Below are 21,079 nucleotides of genomic sequence, written 5' to 3' on the forward strand. Positions count from 1 at the left end.
GAGCTGTTTGAGAAAACTTCAAGCTGAAATATCTCATGTCCACGATTTTGGCATATAGCGAAAAATTTTTTTAACATAATTTTGGCGGAAAAATGAAAGAAATTCAAACTGCTTCGAAGGCGAGGATGGTGAAAAAAGCTGTTTGAAAATGGTCATTTAAAATCCTTTTCATCGTTTTTCTTTCTAATTTCTATAGCTTATTTTCAACTCCAAAAAATACACCATCTGAAGCTAATCAGGGGCTGGAAGTGCTCATAATTTAGAATATTGGGAATATACTCAAAAAATTGTCCCGATTCACGCTATTGATCGGTTTTCAAGATTCTATCTCCATAAAGTACAATGCGAATCTTTTTCTTTCAATTAGAAATTTATGTAAACTCGAGCCGGGTAAATCAGCCTAGGGGACAAAATAGGAAAAGATGAGGGAGCCCCATGCAATTTTAAGAAAAAAGGTGGAAAATCCATAAGTTTTGACATTATTCAAGTCATTTTGAAGCTTTATAAACAGAGTACAAATTTCAGATCTTGAAAATCAAATTTAAAGATCAAGTTTCAGTAATTAATATATAACATCTTTGAATTGCAATTCGGAACTCCAGCTGCAACTCTCATTTCAAAGTTGTTGGATCTGAACTATGATGGTTTGACTTAAAAAAATTGCTTACAAAAACTCAAATTTGAATGAATTTTTAAAAATTACATTTATTTTTGGAATGTGTAGCAAAGCACACCGGGTCAGCTAGTTACGAATAAAGTACACCGAGGCAGGCAAGTGCAAATGTTCAACTTTTCTCTGTTACAAAAAAACCAAAAAATATTTCATCTTCTAGAAATTGTTGTTTATACCCAAACAAACAATCTGACATAGTTAAACTACACTTTCTTTAAATTATTCACTTAAAACACTGCGCTGTTTGATTACACACGAATTCAAGTACGTACTAGACATGAGAAGTGTGTTTTTGTTTTGCATATTTTGGCTTAAAAAAAAAGCATTCAAATCCGATTTTTCGTTGAAAAGTGAAAGTTTGAGACTGATATTCAAGTGAAAGCAGAAAATTTATGATTAATTATCAGTACACCCTGAAAGTAGTGAAAATAATATTCACAATTGTCAACCCACACTGCGGGACAAGTGCAAACGACACGGCCCCCATAAACGGGTCAAGTGCAAATTTAGAAATTTTATCACAAAAGTACCGTTGCTTTTTACCAACAATTTTTAGTTTTTCACTTTTAACGGGAATTTACAAACGGATATTTACCAATGATATTTGGTCACCAAAAACCAATCAGAAAACACTTAAAAATATGTGATAGAATTCACAGATAATTTGTCAAATACCGATCAATTTTGATAATTCAAAATTGTATTTGGTGGTTTCTTTATTCAGAGACGGTAACCTTTTTGTAAAATTCTATGAAGTCCTCAGAGCCATAAATGATCGATTTCGAGTAGAAAATGTCAAAAGATTTGTTTTTTTGTTTCAAACTATATTTTGTGTTTTTTTTTCTGATTAATAAAATTATACTTTTACGCTTGAAAGAAATTTGCAAATGTTTGTAAAATGAATGGAAAATAGGCAAACACAACAATTTCAAAGCATGTTTTCTCCAACTTTTTTGTCATTCTCTTATGCCTCTTTAGCTCCAAGAGCCTCATATTATATCAACTCAAAGAGATTTCTTAGATATTTTTTTGAATTTAGTTGGTGCAAACTGAGATGTATTTATCCGAATGATATATGTAGGTAAACCAAGAAAAACGTTCAATTCTAAGAACATGCTATGAATTCCCAAAAAGAGCCATCCATGGTTTAAATAATCATAATGCGCATCTTTTGTTGAAAACGGATTACCAAAATTTGTTTTGTTTTGAAGTTATGAGGCAATATTTGTTGAAAAATGACTCTTTTAGAGCTTCAATAACTCCAAATGGAGCAAGCCGAGAATTTTATCGTTAATTGTTGTTTGTTTGTTTATTTTAAAGGGATTTTAACTCCACAGGAGGCATTCGTCCCTAATTTATCGTTAATTGCATTTAAAAGTTCATGTTGAAATTTTTGTAACATAAGAAACTGGAGATATGTTTTTTTTATTATTGCTTTTAATCGTTGAATGAAGCTTACTTAAAACCGTCAAAATCTTCATGAAAATGGAGAGAATTTGTACATTTTTTCTTCAAGAATTCAGAAACTACTGAACCGATTTATGTGAAATTTGGCATGGAATGGTTTTTCAAAATAATCATAAAATACGATAAAACGCGGTAAAATGCAATCTATTGACAAACTGAATCTTATCAAATGTTACGGTCTTGGACAAAGTTGTTCCGCTGAAAAACAAAACAAAACACACTGTCCAAAATCAAAATAGTTTAAACGATGGCCAGTCAATTGTAAGTTAAAATTTAAAAAAAAATTAGATTTGAAGTTAAATGTTAAAAAGTAAGATATAATTTTAGTGTCCACTGAGGAGGAGCGAATGCGAAAGTAGCTCGAAACGTATGGACAACTGGTAAATCTGTTTTATCATTATAAAAACTCACCGAAAAACATCGATAATTTCGAAGAACAAACCATCGCGGTGATAAATCCAAAATTCTATGAAAGTTTCCTTTAGAGAATTTATAAATTGGCATAAAAATTATTAGCATGTTCGGTTCCACAGAAGAAACAAAAATGATGTTGATTTTTCAGTACAAAATATTTAATTTTTCCATACAAATAAAAAAAATCAGTTTTTCTCGTGTAAGCGTCATTCAAAAATTCAGCAAAAAATCATGGATGAGTTTTCAACCACAAAAAAGCTTTTTAGATCCCAGGGTTTGAAAAATTTAAAAATGACCTCAAATCGACACAGTCTAAACAATAAGCTTTCTAGATTGGCCGTTTTATACGGGTTTGCTCTGAAATTTAAAAATGTTCTGTAATTGGTATGACTTCTCCGCCCTCTTCCTTTTCTTAAATAGGAAGGGCTCACGAACTACCAAAAAAAACATTGTTAGTCTATAAAAATTATTTCATGTTACATTTAGCTCGACTTAGTAATAAAATATTCGAGTTTTGCAAAATATTTGAACGCAAACAACCTCTATTTTGGTTTTTTTTTTTGCAAAAAATGTTCTCGATTTAAGCCAAAAAATACCAAAGCCAAAAGAGGTGGGCGTTACATAAGTTCTCGGCTTTTGCAAAACGATTGTATATGGGAGTTCTTCTTGTTCCTTTCTATATCTCCAATGGAAAGAATGAGGGGCCTCAAATAATCATACAATAATTTCTCATACCACATGCTCTCCCTTGCCAAATTGATCGATTTGCTTGATAAGTTTTCAAGTGAAAACTTTTTTGTGCTCCAATTCCTTCCATGCCAAATTTGGTTCCATTAGCTGAAATAGTTCTCGAGATTTGCAATATAAAAATTGTATGGGAACCCCACTCCTTCCTTTCTATCTTCCCAATAGAAGAAGAGAGGGATTTCAAATGACCATAGACATATTTCGCGTTTTCAAATACCTTCCCATGCTATTTACCAAAATAGTCTTCTTAATATGAAAAAAATGTAGAAGAACCCCCTTCCTCTTCATATCTCCCCACTGCTTTAAGGGATGGGTACCAAAAATTCAAAGAAACATTTATCGTACCCTAATGTCTTCCTCCCATGCCCGATTTGATTTTAAATGTTCTATTTGTTCTACAGTTTTATAGAAAATGTGTGGAAGCCCCCTCCTCCCTTTCTCATTTTTCCATTAACAAAGAGAGGGGTTTCAAATAATCAATAAAAACAATAACGTAACGTACCCAAATATCCTCCCATGTCACATTTGATTCCAATTGATCAATTTGTTTTCCAGTTATGCAAAAATTGTAAGGGAGATCCCGTCTTCCTATCTCCACACTGGAAGAAGGGAGGGTAGACAAATATTCATTGAAGTATTTTTAATCTTCTTATACCAACCCATGCCAAATAAGTTTCCATTTGCTTGAAATGTTCGTGTGTTGTGTGGAAATTGTAAAGAAGTCCCCTTCCTCCTCACTATCTCCCCAATGAAAGAAGGGAGGGGTCTCGTATGGTTAGAGTTCTTGTACCCTCCCATGCCAAATTTGCTTGATCTTTTCTCGAGTTATGCAAACATTGGTCTTTTGTTTAAAAGGGCCCCTCCCCCCTTGAGAGGGGAAAAGGTCTCAAACCATAGGATCCTTCCTTGGCTCTCTCCACCTGCCAAGTTTAGCTCAAACTGGTTCAGTAGTTTCCGAGTCTATGGGGAACAGAAATACAGGCTGATAGACAGAAACCCATTATTTTTTTTATATATTCTGTAAGTCAAAAGTATTGCTGAAAACTAGAGATGTACCGAATAGTGGTATTCGGCGAATACCGAATATTGACCTTATCAACTATTCGGCCAAAAGAATATTCGGTCGAATATCCTGTAGAGTTACTTCTAATTCTACTGTTTTTAGGTCGAATATTTTCCAACCAGATGAATCAGATCTTTTTTAAGTAGAGGTTTATTTGATTTTCAAAATGCCATCAGCTGTAAGGACATCAGCTGATTTGTCGTTTCTAAGACATTCATCACAAATGAGTTTGAATTCCGGTGAAATCTGAGACAAAACATGCCAAAACAGGTGTTAAGCTATTTTAAAATGCTTTTTTTTAAATCAAATTACATGAACGTCTAGATTTTGGTAGATGTCAGCAAAATCGTTGCCAAAAAGAACGATGAATTTTAACCTTGAGCATACAATACTCTATATGCGTATCCAACGATTTCTAGAGAAAACTTGTAAAAAAAATGAAAAATCTGAACAGAAAATAGGCACTATTCTCAAATATATAAGAGGAAGAAAAAAAGAAATAAAATTACTTGAAATTTAAAGTTTTCTTTGAATTGCAACAGCAGTGTTCAAATCGTATATAACGAATAAATTTACTCTAAAAATTCGTTATGTAAAAGACAATTTCAAAATTTTCAAAAAGATATTTGTTTTTTTTTTATTTGATTTAGCCAAAAACTCCGGGTAAAATCCGGAAAGTTTAAAAAAAGATGTGGCCATTTCGGTCAGATTTAACTTTTCTCGAATTATTTATTTGGTTTATGGGCAAGCCTGGATACATCAAGAAAATTTTAAATAAACGATAATCAATCTTCAGTGAAAAATACATGAATACATCTAAAATGTTTAACTGAACCCATAAGTTTTTGATGATTTTGAAGGTTTTTCAACATTACCTTTGGATGTTTGATAAATGATCCAACATAAGTTGAAAAATTTGAGAAGTTTGTTTTTATATAAACTTTAAATAATAATTATTCGGCCTATTCGGCCGAATACTTAGCTCAACTATTCGGTGAGCCGAATATTCGGCTTAACGGTTTTTTGGCGGTATTCGGCGCCGAATATTCGGCCGACCTAATATTCGGTACATCTCCACTGAAAACATTCTGTTACACGGTTCACGAACTCCAGAAAAGAAACTTCTGTTAGAGGTTCTAGAAATAAAACACTACCTTTCCTCTTTTCCTCCTTTCCTCCTTTCCTCCTTTACTTGCATTCCTTTAGATCAAATGAAAGTTGGAAGGTTTTATCACTTTCAACATATTAACGCATGTTTTAAGTTTTTGTTCAGCGTTTATTCATTTGCTTAAAAGTATTGAGAAAAAACTCTGAATATCTGGAAGTGACATCAACTTAAATTTCAGATATGAAAAATTTATTTGCAAAACTAGCTTAAAATTAACGAATTCATCACCCCATCGACTCTAGGACCTCGTTTTTTTCTCTAAATATACGCATTCCAGATCGCTTCTTGAACCCCTGCTAGTAGTGACACGTGCCACACGCAACAAACATATCTACAGATTGATCCAGTATAAATGAGCGGTGTTCAATAAACTGGAAATGACGAGAAATATTTACACTCAGAGTTCCACAGAATCTGGGCAATGTTCTTGATTCTGGGAAATACTGATGACCAATTATCAACAACTGATACACACAAAAATTGTTTCATGAATACTCTGTTACCAGTTTTCAATAATAAATTTACGCAAGATATTTTTTTTTGTTAATTATGATTTGAGTTAAATTTTTAAAACTAATTGAATGTGATTCAAATCATTTTATAGGTCCAAAGGAATTGTGAAGGACAGCTCAAGTCGCATGGATAAAATAGAATTATTTTTTCCTCCCAAAAATTTTCTGCTAGATCGAAAACCGTTTTATTTTCAAATAGCTTGACCATTCTCGGAATTAAATTTTCAGGTTGATTTAACGCCCACCACCGCTCTAATCTCCGCGACAAGACGAGCGTTCCGCTGTCAAAAAGAATGCGACGTCTTCGAAAACGAACGACAAATCGTTGAATCTGATTAGTAAAAATACTCCCATCGATGCCGGCGGTGAAGACTCAGACCGCGTGTTGGATCGATTACGATTACGTTCGAATATTTCATTACCATAATCTGGAGCCCCGAAGAAGAACCAGCGAAAAAGGCAGAGGAAGCCTCTCCACCGACCAATCTGTTTCCGGCGCTCACTTCCACCACTAGCTCGATATCCGGCTCCGGTTGGTTCACAGCCGGAAACATGGATTTGCTTTCCGGATGAATTAACGTGGTGGAATTCGGAGGCCAAAAAGTGTCTTTTGAAAAGGGAAGCTTTCGTTGGACGGATTGGGGTTTGCGAGCAGCAAGTGATGACAATTGGATTCATGACAGGAAACTACAGGGAAAATCAATTTGGTACCACTTTCCGATCGGAATGTTCTCTGGTAATGCCATTTATTATCGAGTGGTGGAATTGGAGAAGATATATTTTTTGGAGAAGCTGTAGGGAATTTGAAGTTATAGCTCAGTTCATTTAGAAATGGAACAGTTACGAATGCGTGTATCCAAAAAAATGTATCTAATAATTCGTTTGATCGATACACTTTCTATGAAGGAAATAAAGGTAATCTTATCATTAAAATAATTTTAAAAAACATTTACCTTTTTTTGTATGAATAATTTCTACTTTATTCTTGGTATCTCCCAATATCCCGAGCACACTTTTTTCAGTTATGATATTGTTCAGTTGTTTCCACTCATACTTCGTCAAATCTGTACTTTGGGTGGCTTCATTCATCTCCTTCAATTTTCGCTGCTTTTTGGGCCGATATTTCTTTTTTGAAAGAAACTATGGATAACTTGATGGCCTCAGCTGTTTCAAAATTAACAAAAATTGATTATTTTGTGCCAATCAAAACGTTTTTACTCGAATTTCTGCTGTCTAAATCTGACAAAAACTAAGCAAAACCATCATGAGATTGAACTTAATTATAATCGGTTAGTTAAGATCGTAGGTTGCGCAATATATGTTCATACAAGAATACTTTTTTAAGCTTTTGGAAACGACGAACATCACCTGTTGTTTTTTTCCCTCAGTAGCAGAGTCTTGGCAAATAATTATATTTTTTATAAAACAACTAGAAAATACATACATACTTTAATCTGCTAGGGACCTTGCCACGAGCAGAAAAGTTATAGAATTCAAACGCTGGAATTTTTTTTGTTAAATAGGATTTTTCACAAGTTTTGTCGTCCATCAGAAATCAACTGTCTGATTGCTTCGGTTCCGGCTATACAGCTTACGAGCTCTGGAACTAGCAACAATTTGTTGTTTGAGTTCAATTTTTAGTGACTCATAGCTAAGCAACACTTGTATCTCATCGGAGAAAATTTTGCAGGACATTTCAGTGATCTACAATTAGTTTCTCGTTTTTTTTAATTTAAAATTCTGGTATAAGCCCTGAATTCCCTGATGACCCTTAACCGTAGTTGCCAATCATGTGTTTCACTTCAACGCATGATTTTAAATTTGTGAACATATTAACAGTGTTTGTATACTAGAGTGCCCCAAATGACCCGACTATTGAAAAAGTTATGCGCTGCAGGCTGAAATTGATCCTAGTCCTAGTACAAGATCTCATGCCAAATTTGGGCCAGATCGGATCACGGGAAGGGGTCGCTCAACGAGCCTGAAGTTTGTATGGGATTTCGAGACATTTTGTTCAGGAGAAACATGAAAAACCAGTTTTTCATCAATAACTTTGGTTCCCGTGGGCCGGTTCAAAAGCTTTCAAAATCGGTTTTTCTTAAAGCCTAAATTATGACAAATATTTCATCCGAAGGATGCATTTCGATTAGAGTTAAGATAAAAAAATTATTAAGCTTCAAAAATGGGCAAACTTTTTTAACGGTGGTATTCAGCACTGTTAATGAGGCGTCAATATGTTCGACCGCCTCGACTCATTAACAGTGATGAATACCATCCTTAAAAAAGTTAGCCCATTTTTGAAGCCTAATAACTTTCTTATCTTACCTCTAATCGAAATGCAGTCTTTGGATGAAATATTTTTCATAATTTAGGCTTTAAGAAAAACCATTTTTGAAAGAAATCGGTTGACGGGAACCAAAGTTATTGATGAAAAACTGGTTTTTCATGTTTCTCCCGAACAAAATGTCTCGAAATCCCATACAAACTTCAGGCTCGTTGAGCGACCCCTTCCCGTGATCCGATCTGGCCCAAATTTGGCATGAGATCTTGTACTAGGACTATTATCAATTTCAGCCTGCAGCGCAAAACATTTCACAGGTTTTAAATTTCCCATACAAATTTGGGGCAGTCTATTGTATACATTTCCCACATTCACGCACAGAAATTTTCTGAATAATCAACGGTTTTTACAAGCTATCGATTTGATGATGATGAACACTGAAGGAAATTGTGCAGAATATTTTTCTTTCTTTTTGTCTTGCAAATATCGCAAAAACGCTTCAATTTTAAGATAAAAAAAAAATAGTTCGGATTCTGTTAAAATTGTGTATGTCCGATAACTAGAAAATAATAAATTACCGAAAGGCCTCAGCCCTAACCTCTAAACAAGCATGAAATGATTAATTTTATCAAAAGGACGTACCCAAAACGTGAGACAAAAATGCCGTTTTCGCCCCTTCGAGATACCGGTTGAGTTTTCAATCTTTTGATTTCGAATGCTACCCAGTGGAGCCAAATCAAATAATTTTTAAATATTCGCACTGATTTTTTAAAATCCTATCAGAAAATCCTATGTTAAAGCAAATTTATTTTTTTTTTTTTGAAAAGTCCTCTTCATATATCAGTTCAAGTAATAAATATAGGTAATGTAAAATATACATGTTCAGTAGTGGTTCCATTCCTCCAGTCCATATTCAATTTGTTTAGGTTTGTAATTGTTATTCGTTTGAAATCAACCTGCAGCAATTAATTTGAAATATGCACATACTTCCTGTAATTTATAGTGATTGAACTGTAATATGAAACTTTTTCAGCTTCTCCATCGTTCACTACTGCCTAAACACCCAAAATTTCCAACGATTCTATGCTAAGCAATTTTACATTTTCCTCATCTACTGTAATCCAGTTTATGCATACGCACATGACTCTTAAAAATCTGCAAAGTTGCAATCAAATGTGTAGGAAATGTTGATAGTTGAAAATTGAGTTTAAATATTTGAGAAATAAATAGCGAGCAAATATTTGTTTTTATCAAAATAATCTGGCAACTCTAATGAAGCCAAATCCAAATCAAGTTTCGAGGTTCTGGCTGAGGCCGATCAGCCATCAATACCATCGACCGTATATACCCTTATAGGAGAACACAGGTTAACAAATGGTTACCACAGAAAATGTAATAGCTACTTGATTCTTTCTAACAACTTATTTGCAAAATTGTATTAATCGATTCTTAATTCTTAATTGTGTTCTGAATTGAAATTAAAATGTAGGTTTAAGGTTTCAGCTTCAGACAGAGTCGTCGAAAGAACCGCCTCATGGAGGGGGTTTTGGTAACAATTGATTTAAATTGTATTTTTTTAATATTCGTTACAACTGACATAAAAAAATAAAAATACATAATTCATGAATAAAAAATAAATGGAATTAATGAGTAAGCTTGCTTTAAACAAGTATCGCTTTTATGAAAGCGTTTCAAAATTCTTAAACATAAGGTGTCGATACATTTTAAAAACATTTTCGATTTTACAATATTGATTATAATGGAAAAAATGTTTGAGAATTGTTAATCGTTTCTGTTTTGTTGATCGAATTTTGAATGCAGTCTTCATGAAAGTTTTATGGAAAAAGTATCCAGGAACTTAAATTACTGTGCCTTTCGTAAAGAATTTTTTGAACAAAATAAAGATTTTGTCATCCTTACATTGTTATTCTTAATATAAACCAGTCCCAGTTTTTAAACTGCATTTGTATTTCAATTAAGACTTTGAAGGCTGAAAGTTTTGAATTCAAAATCTGAATAATAAACTTAAGTTTGATGCAACGAATTTTTAATGTGGGCTAAATGTAAAGCGTAGAATCTTGATATTGATTTAAAAAACTTTATACACGTCGGACTCAGTTTTCGTGCATAGCAAAAAAAAATCGTCTTTTACCATCGTTTATGATCTGTCTCATTCTATAAAACGTTAATTTTGTATTCTTTTTGATTTCGTTTCCTTTTTTATTTGATTTCTCAAATCGCTATAGGGGATTTTTTTTTATTATCTGACGATTTGCGCCGGGGGTCTTCAGATTTTCCCCAAAATTGAAAATTTGGTTCGTTTTTGCGACTTAAAAACATGTGTATTTTTTCAGATTTCTAACACTTTTATTTTTTGAGTTAGCTTCGGTTTGATTTTTTTGAAAATAAAAAATAACCATTTTTCAAAGCTACATAACTCTGTTATTTTTCAACGGAAATTATCAAATAGCACATCAAAATGCATTGAAATTTTATCAGCTTTCCAACTAAAATAGTTGAAAAAAAATTAAATAATGACCTTCAACATGAAAAGCTGTAAATAAACTTTAAATGGCGTCTAAAAGTACCGTCTGCACCACCGAATATTTTGCAAAAAATACCATTGTATAGCTCAATTTATGATGCAACTTTCATCTGAAGACACCAAAGTGGGCCATCAATTCCTTGAAGAGTTATGAAAGAAATAATGACAATAAATCTCTTTTTTTGCGACGAGAACAAACAATGGTCGAACAACTGCACTCACATATGGAGGTAGCGCGCACTTCTAACAACATGGAAACAAAAGAACTTACCAAAGCAGATTATAATTTTAATGGCATGTGCGGCGGAATGAAAACTAGAGAGAGAATTTATTTTATAGAATTTGAAAGAAAGGTGGATAGACAGGCATTAGTGCGCCACTAGGAGAAAGCTTGATAGGTGTTGAAATTTTAGGCATTAGTGGCGCACTAATGCCTGTCTATCCACCTTTCTTTCAAATTCTATAAAATAAATTCTCTCTCTAGTTTTCATTCCGCCGCACATGCCATTAAAATTATAATCATACAAATTACGGCGATTAAAATCATATATTACCAAAGCAGGTAAAAAACACTACTTTTTCGTGCTTTGTAGAGTGTTTGCGGCATAACTGGCTTTAAATTTTAACCAAAATTCTTAGTATCGTATTGTTAATGTGATATAACAAATAATGGGAATGTTGCTTTTACAACCTGGTTATATGGTATATAACTTATTTACTTTTCGATCAAAGATCATTGTGAAGCATAATCAATGCCAATAGTAGAAGGTTCAGTCCCTGTGTTTGGGATCACACAAATGTGTTTAAAAAATGAAATATAGACGTGCTTTACATAGTTTTTATATCGGGAGCTAAGCACTGGACACCAAAATGTAGAAATAATCGAAGAGCTCAGTATGGCCAGCCCAGGCTGTAAAAAGCATCATTCCCATTGTAGGTAATATGGCATTGAAAATATGATACTTTTACCGTATTCGTATTCTCCATTCGCCCAGTTTTGAGGTTAACCATACTAGAACGAACATAATTCGTCGTCAGTAGTGTTCTGCTACCTTGATTGCTCACAAACGAATCTTCAGTGTTCCACCGTCCATTTTAAATCAAATCTGGGGAATTACGGATGCAAAACTGAGCGCATAAGCTTCTAATAATGACAGCAAAATTCGCAAAACTTGTTGTGACCTGGTGCAAAACTGGGTATAAACGAATACGTTATTAGATTTTTGAATATAACATGAAGTCAGTTTAGCTGCAACACTCTACCGCCCCTACTTTCATAACAGTCCCATATGCAAAAACAAGCAAGCGAGAAAATCAGCTTTTTCTGTTATGGAATAGATTCTTAAATTATGACCACCACTTTCAGCATAACGAAAATCGTTTCTAGGTCTTCATAATAAATCGCAAGACCTGAAATTTTCGAAATTGGGTTATTGGTAAGGTCGAGCGCACCATTTTTATTCATTATGGGACTGTTAATCGACCATATTTCAAACCTTTTTCAAATCTACTCGCATAACAGTCCCATACAGGGTATTTTTTTCTCATCAAGCTACTTTCTAAGATTTAAATTTGATCGTTTTTTGAACTTCTAAATTCAATTTTCAGAAAAAGAAACATACTTCTGGAAAAATATCGTAAATTCCACATTGTATGTTAAATCTTTTAAAGATTTTTGATTGCATCCGATAGTTTTTCGCTCAGGAAGCCATTTCTAAGGAAGTCAGACCTGCCTTCGAAAACTAGTGTGCATTATTCGACATCAAGCGAGTTTTATTTTTTTTTTAAATGATTCAAAGCAATAAATCAAAGACTATTTCACCGAAAGAAGCCTTGAAAAGTAACCAAATCCGTGGTATTTCACATATGAGACTGTTATTCGGGTATATTTCATATGAGACAGCCACAAATTGATAATTTTTTACGAAACTTCTAGAACAAAACCTCTTTTTTAATGTTTTATTTTGAAGCTCTATGTATACCTAAAATGACGAAAATTCATATGGGACTGTTATGAGAGTAGAGGCAGTGTACAAAGCACGAAAAAATAGTGTTTTATACCTGCTTTGATAAGTCCTTTTGTTTCCATGTTGTTAGAAGTGCGCGCTACCTCCATGTGTGAGTGCAGTTGTTCGACCATTGTTTGTTCTCGTCGCAAAAAAAGAGATTTATTGTCATTATTTCTTTCATAACTCTTCAAGGAATTGATGGCCCACTTTGGTGTCTTCAGATGAAAGTTGCATCATAAATTGAGCTATACAATGGTATTTTTTGCAAAATATTCGGTGGTGCAGACGGTACTTTTAGACGCCATTTAAAGTTTATTTACAGCTTTTCATGTTGAAGGTCATTATTTAATTTTTTTTCAACTATTTTAGTTGGAAAGCTGATAAAATTTCAAGGCATTTTGATGTGCTATTTGATAATTTCCGTTGAAAAATAACAGAGTTATGTAGCTTTGAAAAATGGTTATTTTTTATTTTCAAAAAAATCAAACCGAAGCTAACTCAATAAATAAAAGTGTTAGAAATCTGAAAAAATACACATGTTTTTAAGTCGCAAAAATGAACCAAATTTTTAATTTTGGGGAAAATCTGAAGACCGCAAACCCGTCAGATAATAAAAAAAAATCCCCTATACTCAAACTTAAAAAACATAACAATTTTTATCAAATTTGTAATCCTAAATAGCCCTCAGTTGTGTAGATGACTGACCAAATAAAACAAATCAGATGAACTTATAACATTCAAATGGTGAATGTAATATGCCTGAATATCAAAACCACACATCAAGTTAAATCAGATAAAAATTTTGTTTTTTGAAGAATAGTTTTTGGAAAAGTTTAAATTGTTCAATAGTTTCTATAACTAAATAAATGCATATTATTACACACTTTTCTTGACTCAATTGCCTGTGCTAAAATAAAATTGAAATCTGATTTGAGGCGCTTGGGATCAGAGGGGTGCAAGTGTCTAAATGATAGTATTGAGAAAACGCGCTTCAAAGTTGTAAAGGTGCTCGATTTTTCATATTTAATTCGAGCAGTATTAATGCAATCAAAAAATTGTTCAAAAACATTTATAAAAAATCTGAGTTTTGCACCAGATGTACATTGAAACATTAAGAATCGTTAGCTCAACTAACTCAAAATTGATGATTTTGGCACTTGCACCACTCTGATCCTGAGGGCCTCATTTGTGGTTTGTCAAATATTCCAGTATCAACTCAATTCTGGAATTGAATTGAAAATCAGTATCTTCTAGTTCATTTCTAATTCAAAACAATCAGAACTTCAAATCTGATGGAAAATTTCGAATCTTAAAATTGAAGTTCGTTCAAGTTCATTTTAAATCGGGAATCAGGTCAGACGTAAAATTCTTAATAACTTCATTAGTCAACCAAATTTAACGTTGCGCGAGATAATTTATAAGCTGATTTTGACTCATATAGATTTGAGTTCTATAGTTTTTTTTATCAGCTACTGCTTTTTAGATTCTAGGAAAAGACAGAGAAAATAAATCTTCACCTTTAAGGAAATCTGTAAACCTTACTAAGATATTCAAATCAACAGTTTTAACACTGATCACAGTTTTAAGTCACTGATCAACTTTTTCAAAGACTGCGAGTGAATTTGAGTACTAAAAACAAAGTAACGGAAGTTTTCGCTTTGCTCATTTTCCCCGTTTTATAAAATGTGTGATATTTGATGTATTTTCAAAATGTCAATTTTTCAAAGATGTCAAAATAAATTTCAATATTTTTTAAACATTAGTTATTTGCGACTGTTTATCGACGTTTTAGTTAGTAGATCTACAGATACTGAAACCTAAACTTGAATTTAAGAGTTAGAAACTAAAAAACATGGCAAATTGATGAAAAGTTTAAAAATCAGCTAAGGAGTGTATTCGAAAAAAAAGTGTTGCATCTTTATTTTGTGAATAACTTTTGAATGAATGGATAGGAATTGATGATAACGCCCGATACTGAAAATCATTGACAAAATTTTTTGGGGAGAATCGAGAAAAAATCAGGAAAGTCCCAGTCCCAGATCTGAAAACAGCTGGAAATAAACTATTCGACCAAATACAATCATTCAAGAAGTCCTAGAGGATCTAAAAATAAGCTAAAATTTGAATAAAAGTGAAGATGATTTATTCCATGAATTTTAGGAATGTGAATGGTTTTTTCGAGCTTAATCCGAAGCTCAATCAATTGAGGAAATGACCAAAAAGATGAATTTTGCTGTCTGGTTCTTCTGGTTGACTAATAAACAGGCCTGACTTCATTTCTACAAGGTAGTAAAGCTGCCCACCCGTAAAATAAACAAAATATGGTGGTCAAATCGTGAGCAAAATATTTGGACCGCTAGCGAGGAGATATTGATAAACATTTCGTAATGGACAGCAAGACGAACTCTTTAGCGGTCACCTGGTTGGTTTCCGGCCAGAAATTTTTTGTTGACAAGTTTTGCCTGTGTTTTCCGGATATAAACCGGAAGAAAAAATTGAAAAATTAGATGTCTAGGTCTAAGAGACTAACGATCTGTGGAAACTGTAAATCACTAAGTGTTTTATAACGATTGACACGATTGATGGACAAATATACAATGAAAACTGCCTCTAAATACGACTGTGCACTCTGCAAAGAACTTCAACAGGTTCCACAAAGTTTATACTCTGTTAAAGTTGGATTTGGAATCGTGCCATTACGTTAAAACTGTGGTGAAGTGATAAAAAGTCAAATTTTGCGTGAGCTTTCATTACGTCGTATGCAACATCTAAAAAATTCACAGAAAACTGCTGCAAAAATTACCAAAACGATTTTAAATTTTTTATTTCACATAGAGAATGTGTTGTGCAGACAACAAATATTCTAAATGTAAAGAAGTTTAGAGTAGTTTATGTAAGTTTTTGTGTTATTATGTAATAAAACTTCTTGTTTACATTTTGTTTCATACGGCGTAATGAAAGCTCACGCGAGAAATATGTTGTTTTTGTGCCGAAGTAGGACAATCGGCTTAATTCATTATAACTTCGACCGAATATCAAATTTTGAGATATTTTGAAGATCATTCTTCAGGAAACAGAAAACTTAATCAAAAAAATAACCTTGATTTATAAAATGGGTGGTTTATAGAATGTATCATAGATGACGCAGGTGTTGCTCGAAAATTGAATTCGGAAATCTTATTCATTGCACACTACCTCAAAAACCACTTGAAAAACATCATAACATTGAACTCATGTGAACAAAACATTACCAGGTAGCTTCGCTGAAAAATTCATTAATTTACTTTCATGTATGCAAAAGTTATTCGCAAAACAAAGTGTTGCAGTTTTTCGATTATACTCCTTACTTTTGAAAACTTTCCAACAATTTAAAAATAATCTACCGTGACTGAAACAATGTTGACGATTCATTGATTGAAAAGTATGGTTTTTACACAACTCTTATACATTTTTTGTGGTCATGATCATAAAAAAACTATATATTCTTGTACTTTGAATGTAGCTTCTTATTTAAGCGTTTTAAGGCACTTAGTAAATTTTTTTTTCGAGCATTTAGTAGTTGATCTATAGTCTTTTTTCTGAAGCTGTTTTAATCTTTATTCTTAGATTTTGAATTACGTTAAAATGAATTGTTGAAGCTGAATATTTTCTGAGAAACATATTTGAGTTACATTACGAGGTTCCGAAAAGTATAAATTTTGAACAAATCGGTTAGAAACAAGAGAGATATAGGGATTTTAAGCGTCAAATTGACATTCAAAATCCGAAACAAGGTCCGAAAGTCATTAAAAATGTTACTGCGAATCGTAATTCCAACTAACGCAAGTAAAAGGTCGTAAAAATCGTTACTCGATTTACTCGTTTAAATCGGATATGATAAAAGGTCCACCATGTTTGCATATTTTGAAGGCGATTTCGTTCCTTTGCTTTCTCCCGCGTGTGTCAAGTGAGAGAACAGCTTTGTTGTTCTCTCGGCGACCAGCAGTGCAACCAGATTGCTAAAAATCAGATGGCGTGTTTGCAAGAATTGCCCAATAACAGAGGCAGTAAATATTGTCGCTGGCAGCGGTTCGCATGCATTGAAAGAAAAAACTTGTGCTCTATTGCATTCTTTTAAAACTCTTATCGTTTTAGCCAGAAGTTGAAAATATGTACGTATATTGCCTCCACTTTGGTGGGTAAATGCTGTTTTTTCGAGTTTTATACGATTATTCTATAATGTATATGAGACGTATACCAAAGCTGTTGAGAAATATACCTACAAAAATGTTTGCTGGGCTTCCCGGGAGCGTCGATGAAAATAAGTAATGAATCAAAATTAAAATTTTTCATGAATTCATTGAAGGTATCAATTTACGGCTGAATAAAGTTACAAGCGGCCAAACTTCCAATATTATCATATTGACAGTCAAGAGCGGATGAGGATTAATAAAACTAAATATGACTGACATAGAATTTAAAAAAAAAATAATTAGAGTAACGGACTTATTTTGGATCGGGAACATATTTTGGACATCACTCATTAATCAGGTCAATTAGTAAAAATTTAAACAAACATAGATAAAGCATCTTCAAATGTATCTAATCTTATATAACACTCCTTTTAAATAAGCTGATAAGGGTTAGAAAATTGAAAATTTAGTTTTATTTTCACAGCTAAGCGGAATCAAGCCCATTTCCGGAGGACGTGCCGTTATTGTAGTCAAGTTTCAAGAGGTTTTCTCCATAGTTGTGATAACTTTAACAATTTCAAACGTGTTCACAGCTATGATAAAAAACTTGAGAACTAGTTTGCAAGCTCGAAGAACTAAAAAATGGTTTTGATAGCAATTAAACCCATGTTGAAAATAAATCCCATTTGATTCCTAAGGGACTTATTTTGAACCACTTACCCAAACCAGCGTATGAAACGTGCTGTTATATGTTCATAAAGTTTATAGGCAATGTTACAATGATATGAGAAGAATAGGCACATTATGTCATTTGTATTTGAAAAACAAAACTTGAAATTATTATGTGTTTGTATTCAATTTATTCCTCTTAAACCCAACCACGCCTTTTTACTAAATATAATCTACTCCAATCTAAAGGCAATCAATATTTTAACTTACTTTGGGCACAGAATGTTTCCAAACGTCATTATATTATAATCAACGAAACGATTAGATAAGCAGTTCACAAAAGCTACAGCTGAGAGAAACTTAAAACCATGAGGAAACTGGAAATGGTTCTATATTTTTTTTTTTTTGAAAATTATTATTTTCATAGCTTCATAAAAAATCATTCAGGTTGGATTTTAAGAGATGAAAAATGAAACCTTATCCAAAGGCGGGGTTGGAAAAAAACCACAACAAATCGACAAATCTGTACTAATTTTGAATTTGATATAAGTTGAAATATCTCAGTTAGTTGTGGAACAATTTAACAAAAACTAATAAAATCATTTTGTAGAATTCTTATAAACTTCTTAGTTTTGGAAAAAAAAGTTGAAATGTGTGAAAACTATAACCGAAAAAGTACTGAAAAAAAAAGTTCTTCAGCCCCTGTAGTTATGCAATTTTAGAAAAAGATGTATTTTAAGTTTTCTCAACGTTAAGGATTTTCGTAAAACAAAAGTGGTTTGTAATCATGAGAGTAAACTTTTGTGAAACTGGATTTAAGAGGGTTAAAAGGGTCGTTTATTCTCGTTCAATTTTAAGTTACTTGAATCTATGAAGATACGCTACATAAATTCTCATAAATCATACTAAATCAGACTAAAGCTAAACCAAATACACTTATGTTTAGGAAGTCAAGAGAAATCAATTGATATCGAAGAGCTGATGAAGAAGGATTTTCTCACTTATCATTGAGTCACCTGAAGGTGAATTGTGTTGCGTTTAAAAATTTGTCCTGAAGTTAAGCTAGCCGGCCGCAGAAAACTGACCAGTATGTCACGCTGCACAAGTTGCGAGATTGCAGTTTGCTTTCGGAATTTCCAAAACATTTTAAAACGATCAAACAAGGGATATTTCAGTTGGTTGGTAACTTCTTACTATCAATAATTTTTTGTTTTACAGCACAAAAAAAAACAGATGGTTGTATGAACCACTAAATATACAACAAATAAATTTAGAAAAAGGCTGAGGAAAAGTTGAAGAAAGCTGGCTAACGAAAGAATATCCTTGAATAAAACTTGACTACGAGAATAAAAAGAAAAGGTTAACTAAATAAGGTATACACATAAATAAACCGTTGTCGAAACTGTAGCAAAATTCCGACAAATACCTTATTTCGTTCAAGGGTGGTCCAAAATAGGTCCCGAGGGTGGTCTAAAATAGAAACATGGTGGTACAAAATACCGACCAGAGTAACTAACAAATAAACGAGTTTTTACGCTCAAATCTTGTTCCATTGCAACAAACGACGATATGTTTCGACAGAAAAAGCCTTAATCTACGTAATGAATAGATAAAGTAGTAAAAAATTGTAAATTTTTTTTCTTTCAAGAAATAGCATCGCTACTTCCCAAAGTGGTCCAGATTAGGTCCGTTACCCTAATATGTATTGGTATTGTGTATTCAAAGGGTGATACGGTCAAAATTTGGTCAATATCAACCTTCAATTTTGCATTTAAAAAACCTGAACACCCCTCATTTTGAAGGTGTGTGTGTGTAGAATGTTGCTCCTATTTTGATTTTGGAATTCACTCTTCAGTTGTCATTATGCCGTCCAAGGAAGAAGAGCAGCGTATCAAAATTTTGCTCGCGCATTGCGAAAATCCGAGCTACTCGCACGCAAAGCTAGCAAAATCGCTAAAAGTTGCCAAATCAACCGTTACAAATGTAATTAAAGTGTTTGGGGAGCGTTTGTCGATAGCCAGGAAGCCTGGATCGGGGGGAAATCGAAAACCGGAAGCCGCTGAGACGACAAAGAGAGTTGCCGGTAGTTTCAAGCGAAACCTTACATCTCTCTCCGAGATGCCGCAAATAAGCTGGGTGTATCGTCTACAACCGTGCATCGAGCCAAAATACGAGCCGGACTATCGACTTACAAGAAGGTAGTGACTCCAAATCGCGATGATAAACAAAATACGACGGCCAAAGCACGATCCTGGAGGCTGTACACGACGATGCTGATGGAGTTTGACTGCGTAGTAATGGACGACGAAACCTACGTCAAAGCCGACTACAAGCAGCTTGCGGGACAGGAGTTTTATACGGCAAAAGAAAGAGGAAAGGTAGCAGATATTTTCAAGCACATGAAACTGTCAAAGTTCGCGAAGAAATATCTGGTTTGGCAAGCCATCTGTACCTGTGGCTTGAAAAGCAGCATTTTCATAGCTTCCGGGACTGTCAACCAAGAAATTTACGTAAAAGAGTGTTTGAATAAACGTCTGCTGCCTTCCCTGAAGAAACACGATTGTTCCGTACTGTTTTGTGCAGGCGGTTCCCCAGGAAAGAACCCAACCAACACGCCAGAGCTCCGCTCAGTTGAGAAATACTGGGCTTTTGTCAAGCGGAACCTAAAGAAGACCAAAAAAACTGCTAAGGACGAGCAGCACTTCAAGGCAAACTGGCTTTCTGCGGCGAAGAAAGTGCTCAAGGTGGTTGTTCAAAATCTGATGGCAGGGGTTAAGCGTATGGCCCGGCAATTCGGATTTGGAAAAGCGCCTGACTGAATATTTTTCCTGAATTTTATACTAATTAAACTCGAAAAAGAAATTTAATTTGATTTTTTAAATAAACGATTACACCCTTTATGCCTATAGACAAATGAAGAGATTTAAAATGTTCAATAGAAATTTGTACTAGTCGAAATAGTTTCCTTGCGATGGACATTCAAATTTGCAATTCACAACTATGTAGTATGTATCTATCAAATAATTCAATTTTCCACTTACAAATATCCAGTCTTCGAAGATTTTTTTTCTTGTTTGCAACACAAACATATCAATTATATGAATTGAAAATCACTGTGGAATAATAAATGTGTCAGTCCTCTGTTGCCTAATTGTCGCATCGACATACCGAGAAATGAGCTGGTTGACCCGATTCTCTGGAATTTAAAACCATTTCATTATGTTGTCGTTTTGATCTTTGTTCAATATTCTTGCGAAAGTAATATACTTGCTCTGAAATTCGATAAATGAATCAAAAATATTTTTAATCACTCGAAATGTTTTTTCAAACATGAAAATAACCTTGAACAAATAAAAAAA

The 21,079-nt window shown here is 33.5% G+C and overlaps 1 protein-coding gene across 2 annotated transcripts in view; it reads left to right on the forward strand.

Annotated features, from left to right (window-relative positions):
* LOC129754158 (diacylglycerol kinase eta-like) overlaps positions 1-21,079 on the forward strand; it is a 418,758-nt gene that overhangs the window by 296,947 nt on the left and 100,732 nt on the right. The window lies entirely within an intron of this gene.

The sequence above is a fragment of the Uranotaenia lowii genome, chromosome 3, assembly GCF_029784155.1.
Source record: "Uranotaenia lowii strain MFRU-FL chromosome 3, ASM2978415v1, whole genome shotgun sequence".
In the NCBI taxonomy this organism is placed as follows: Eukaryota; Metazoa; Arthropoda; class Insecta; order Diptera; family Culicidae; genus Uranotaenia; species Uranotaenia lowii.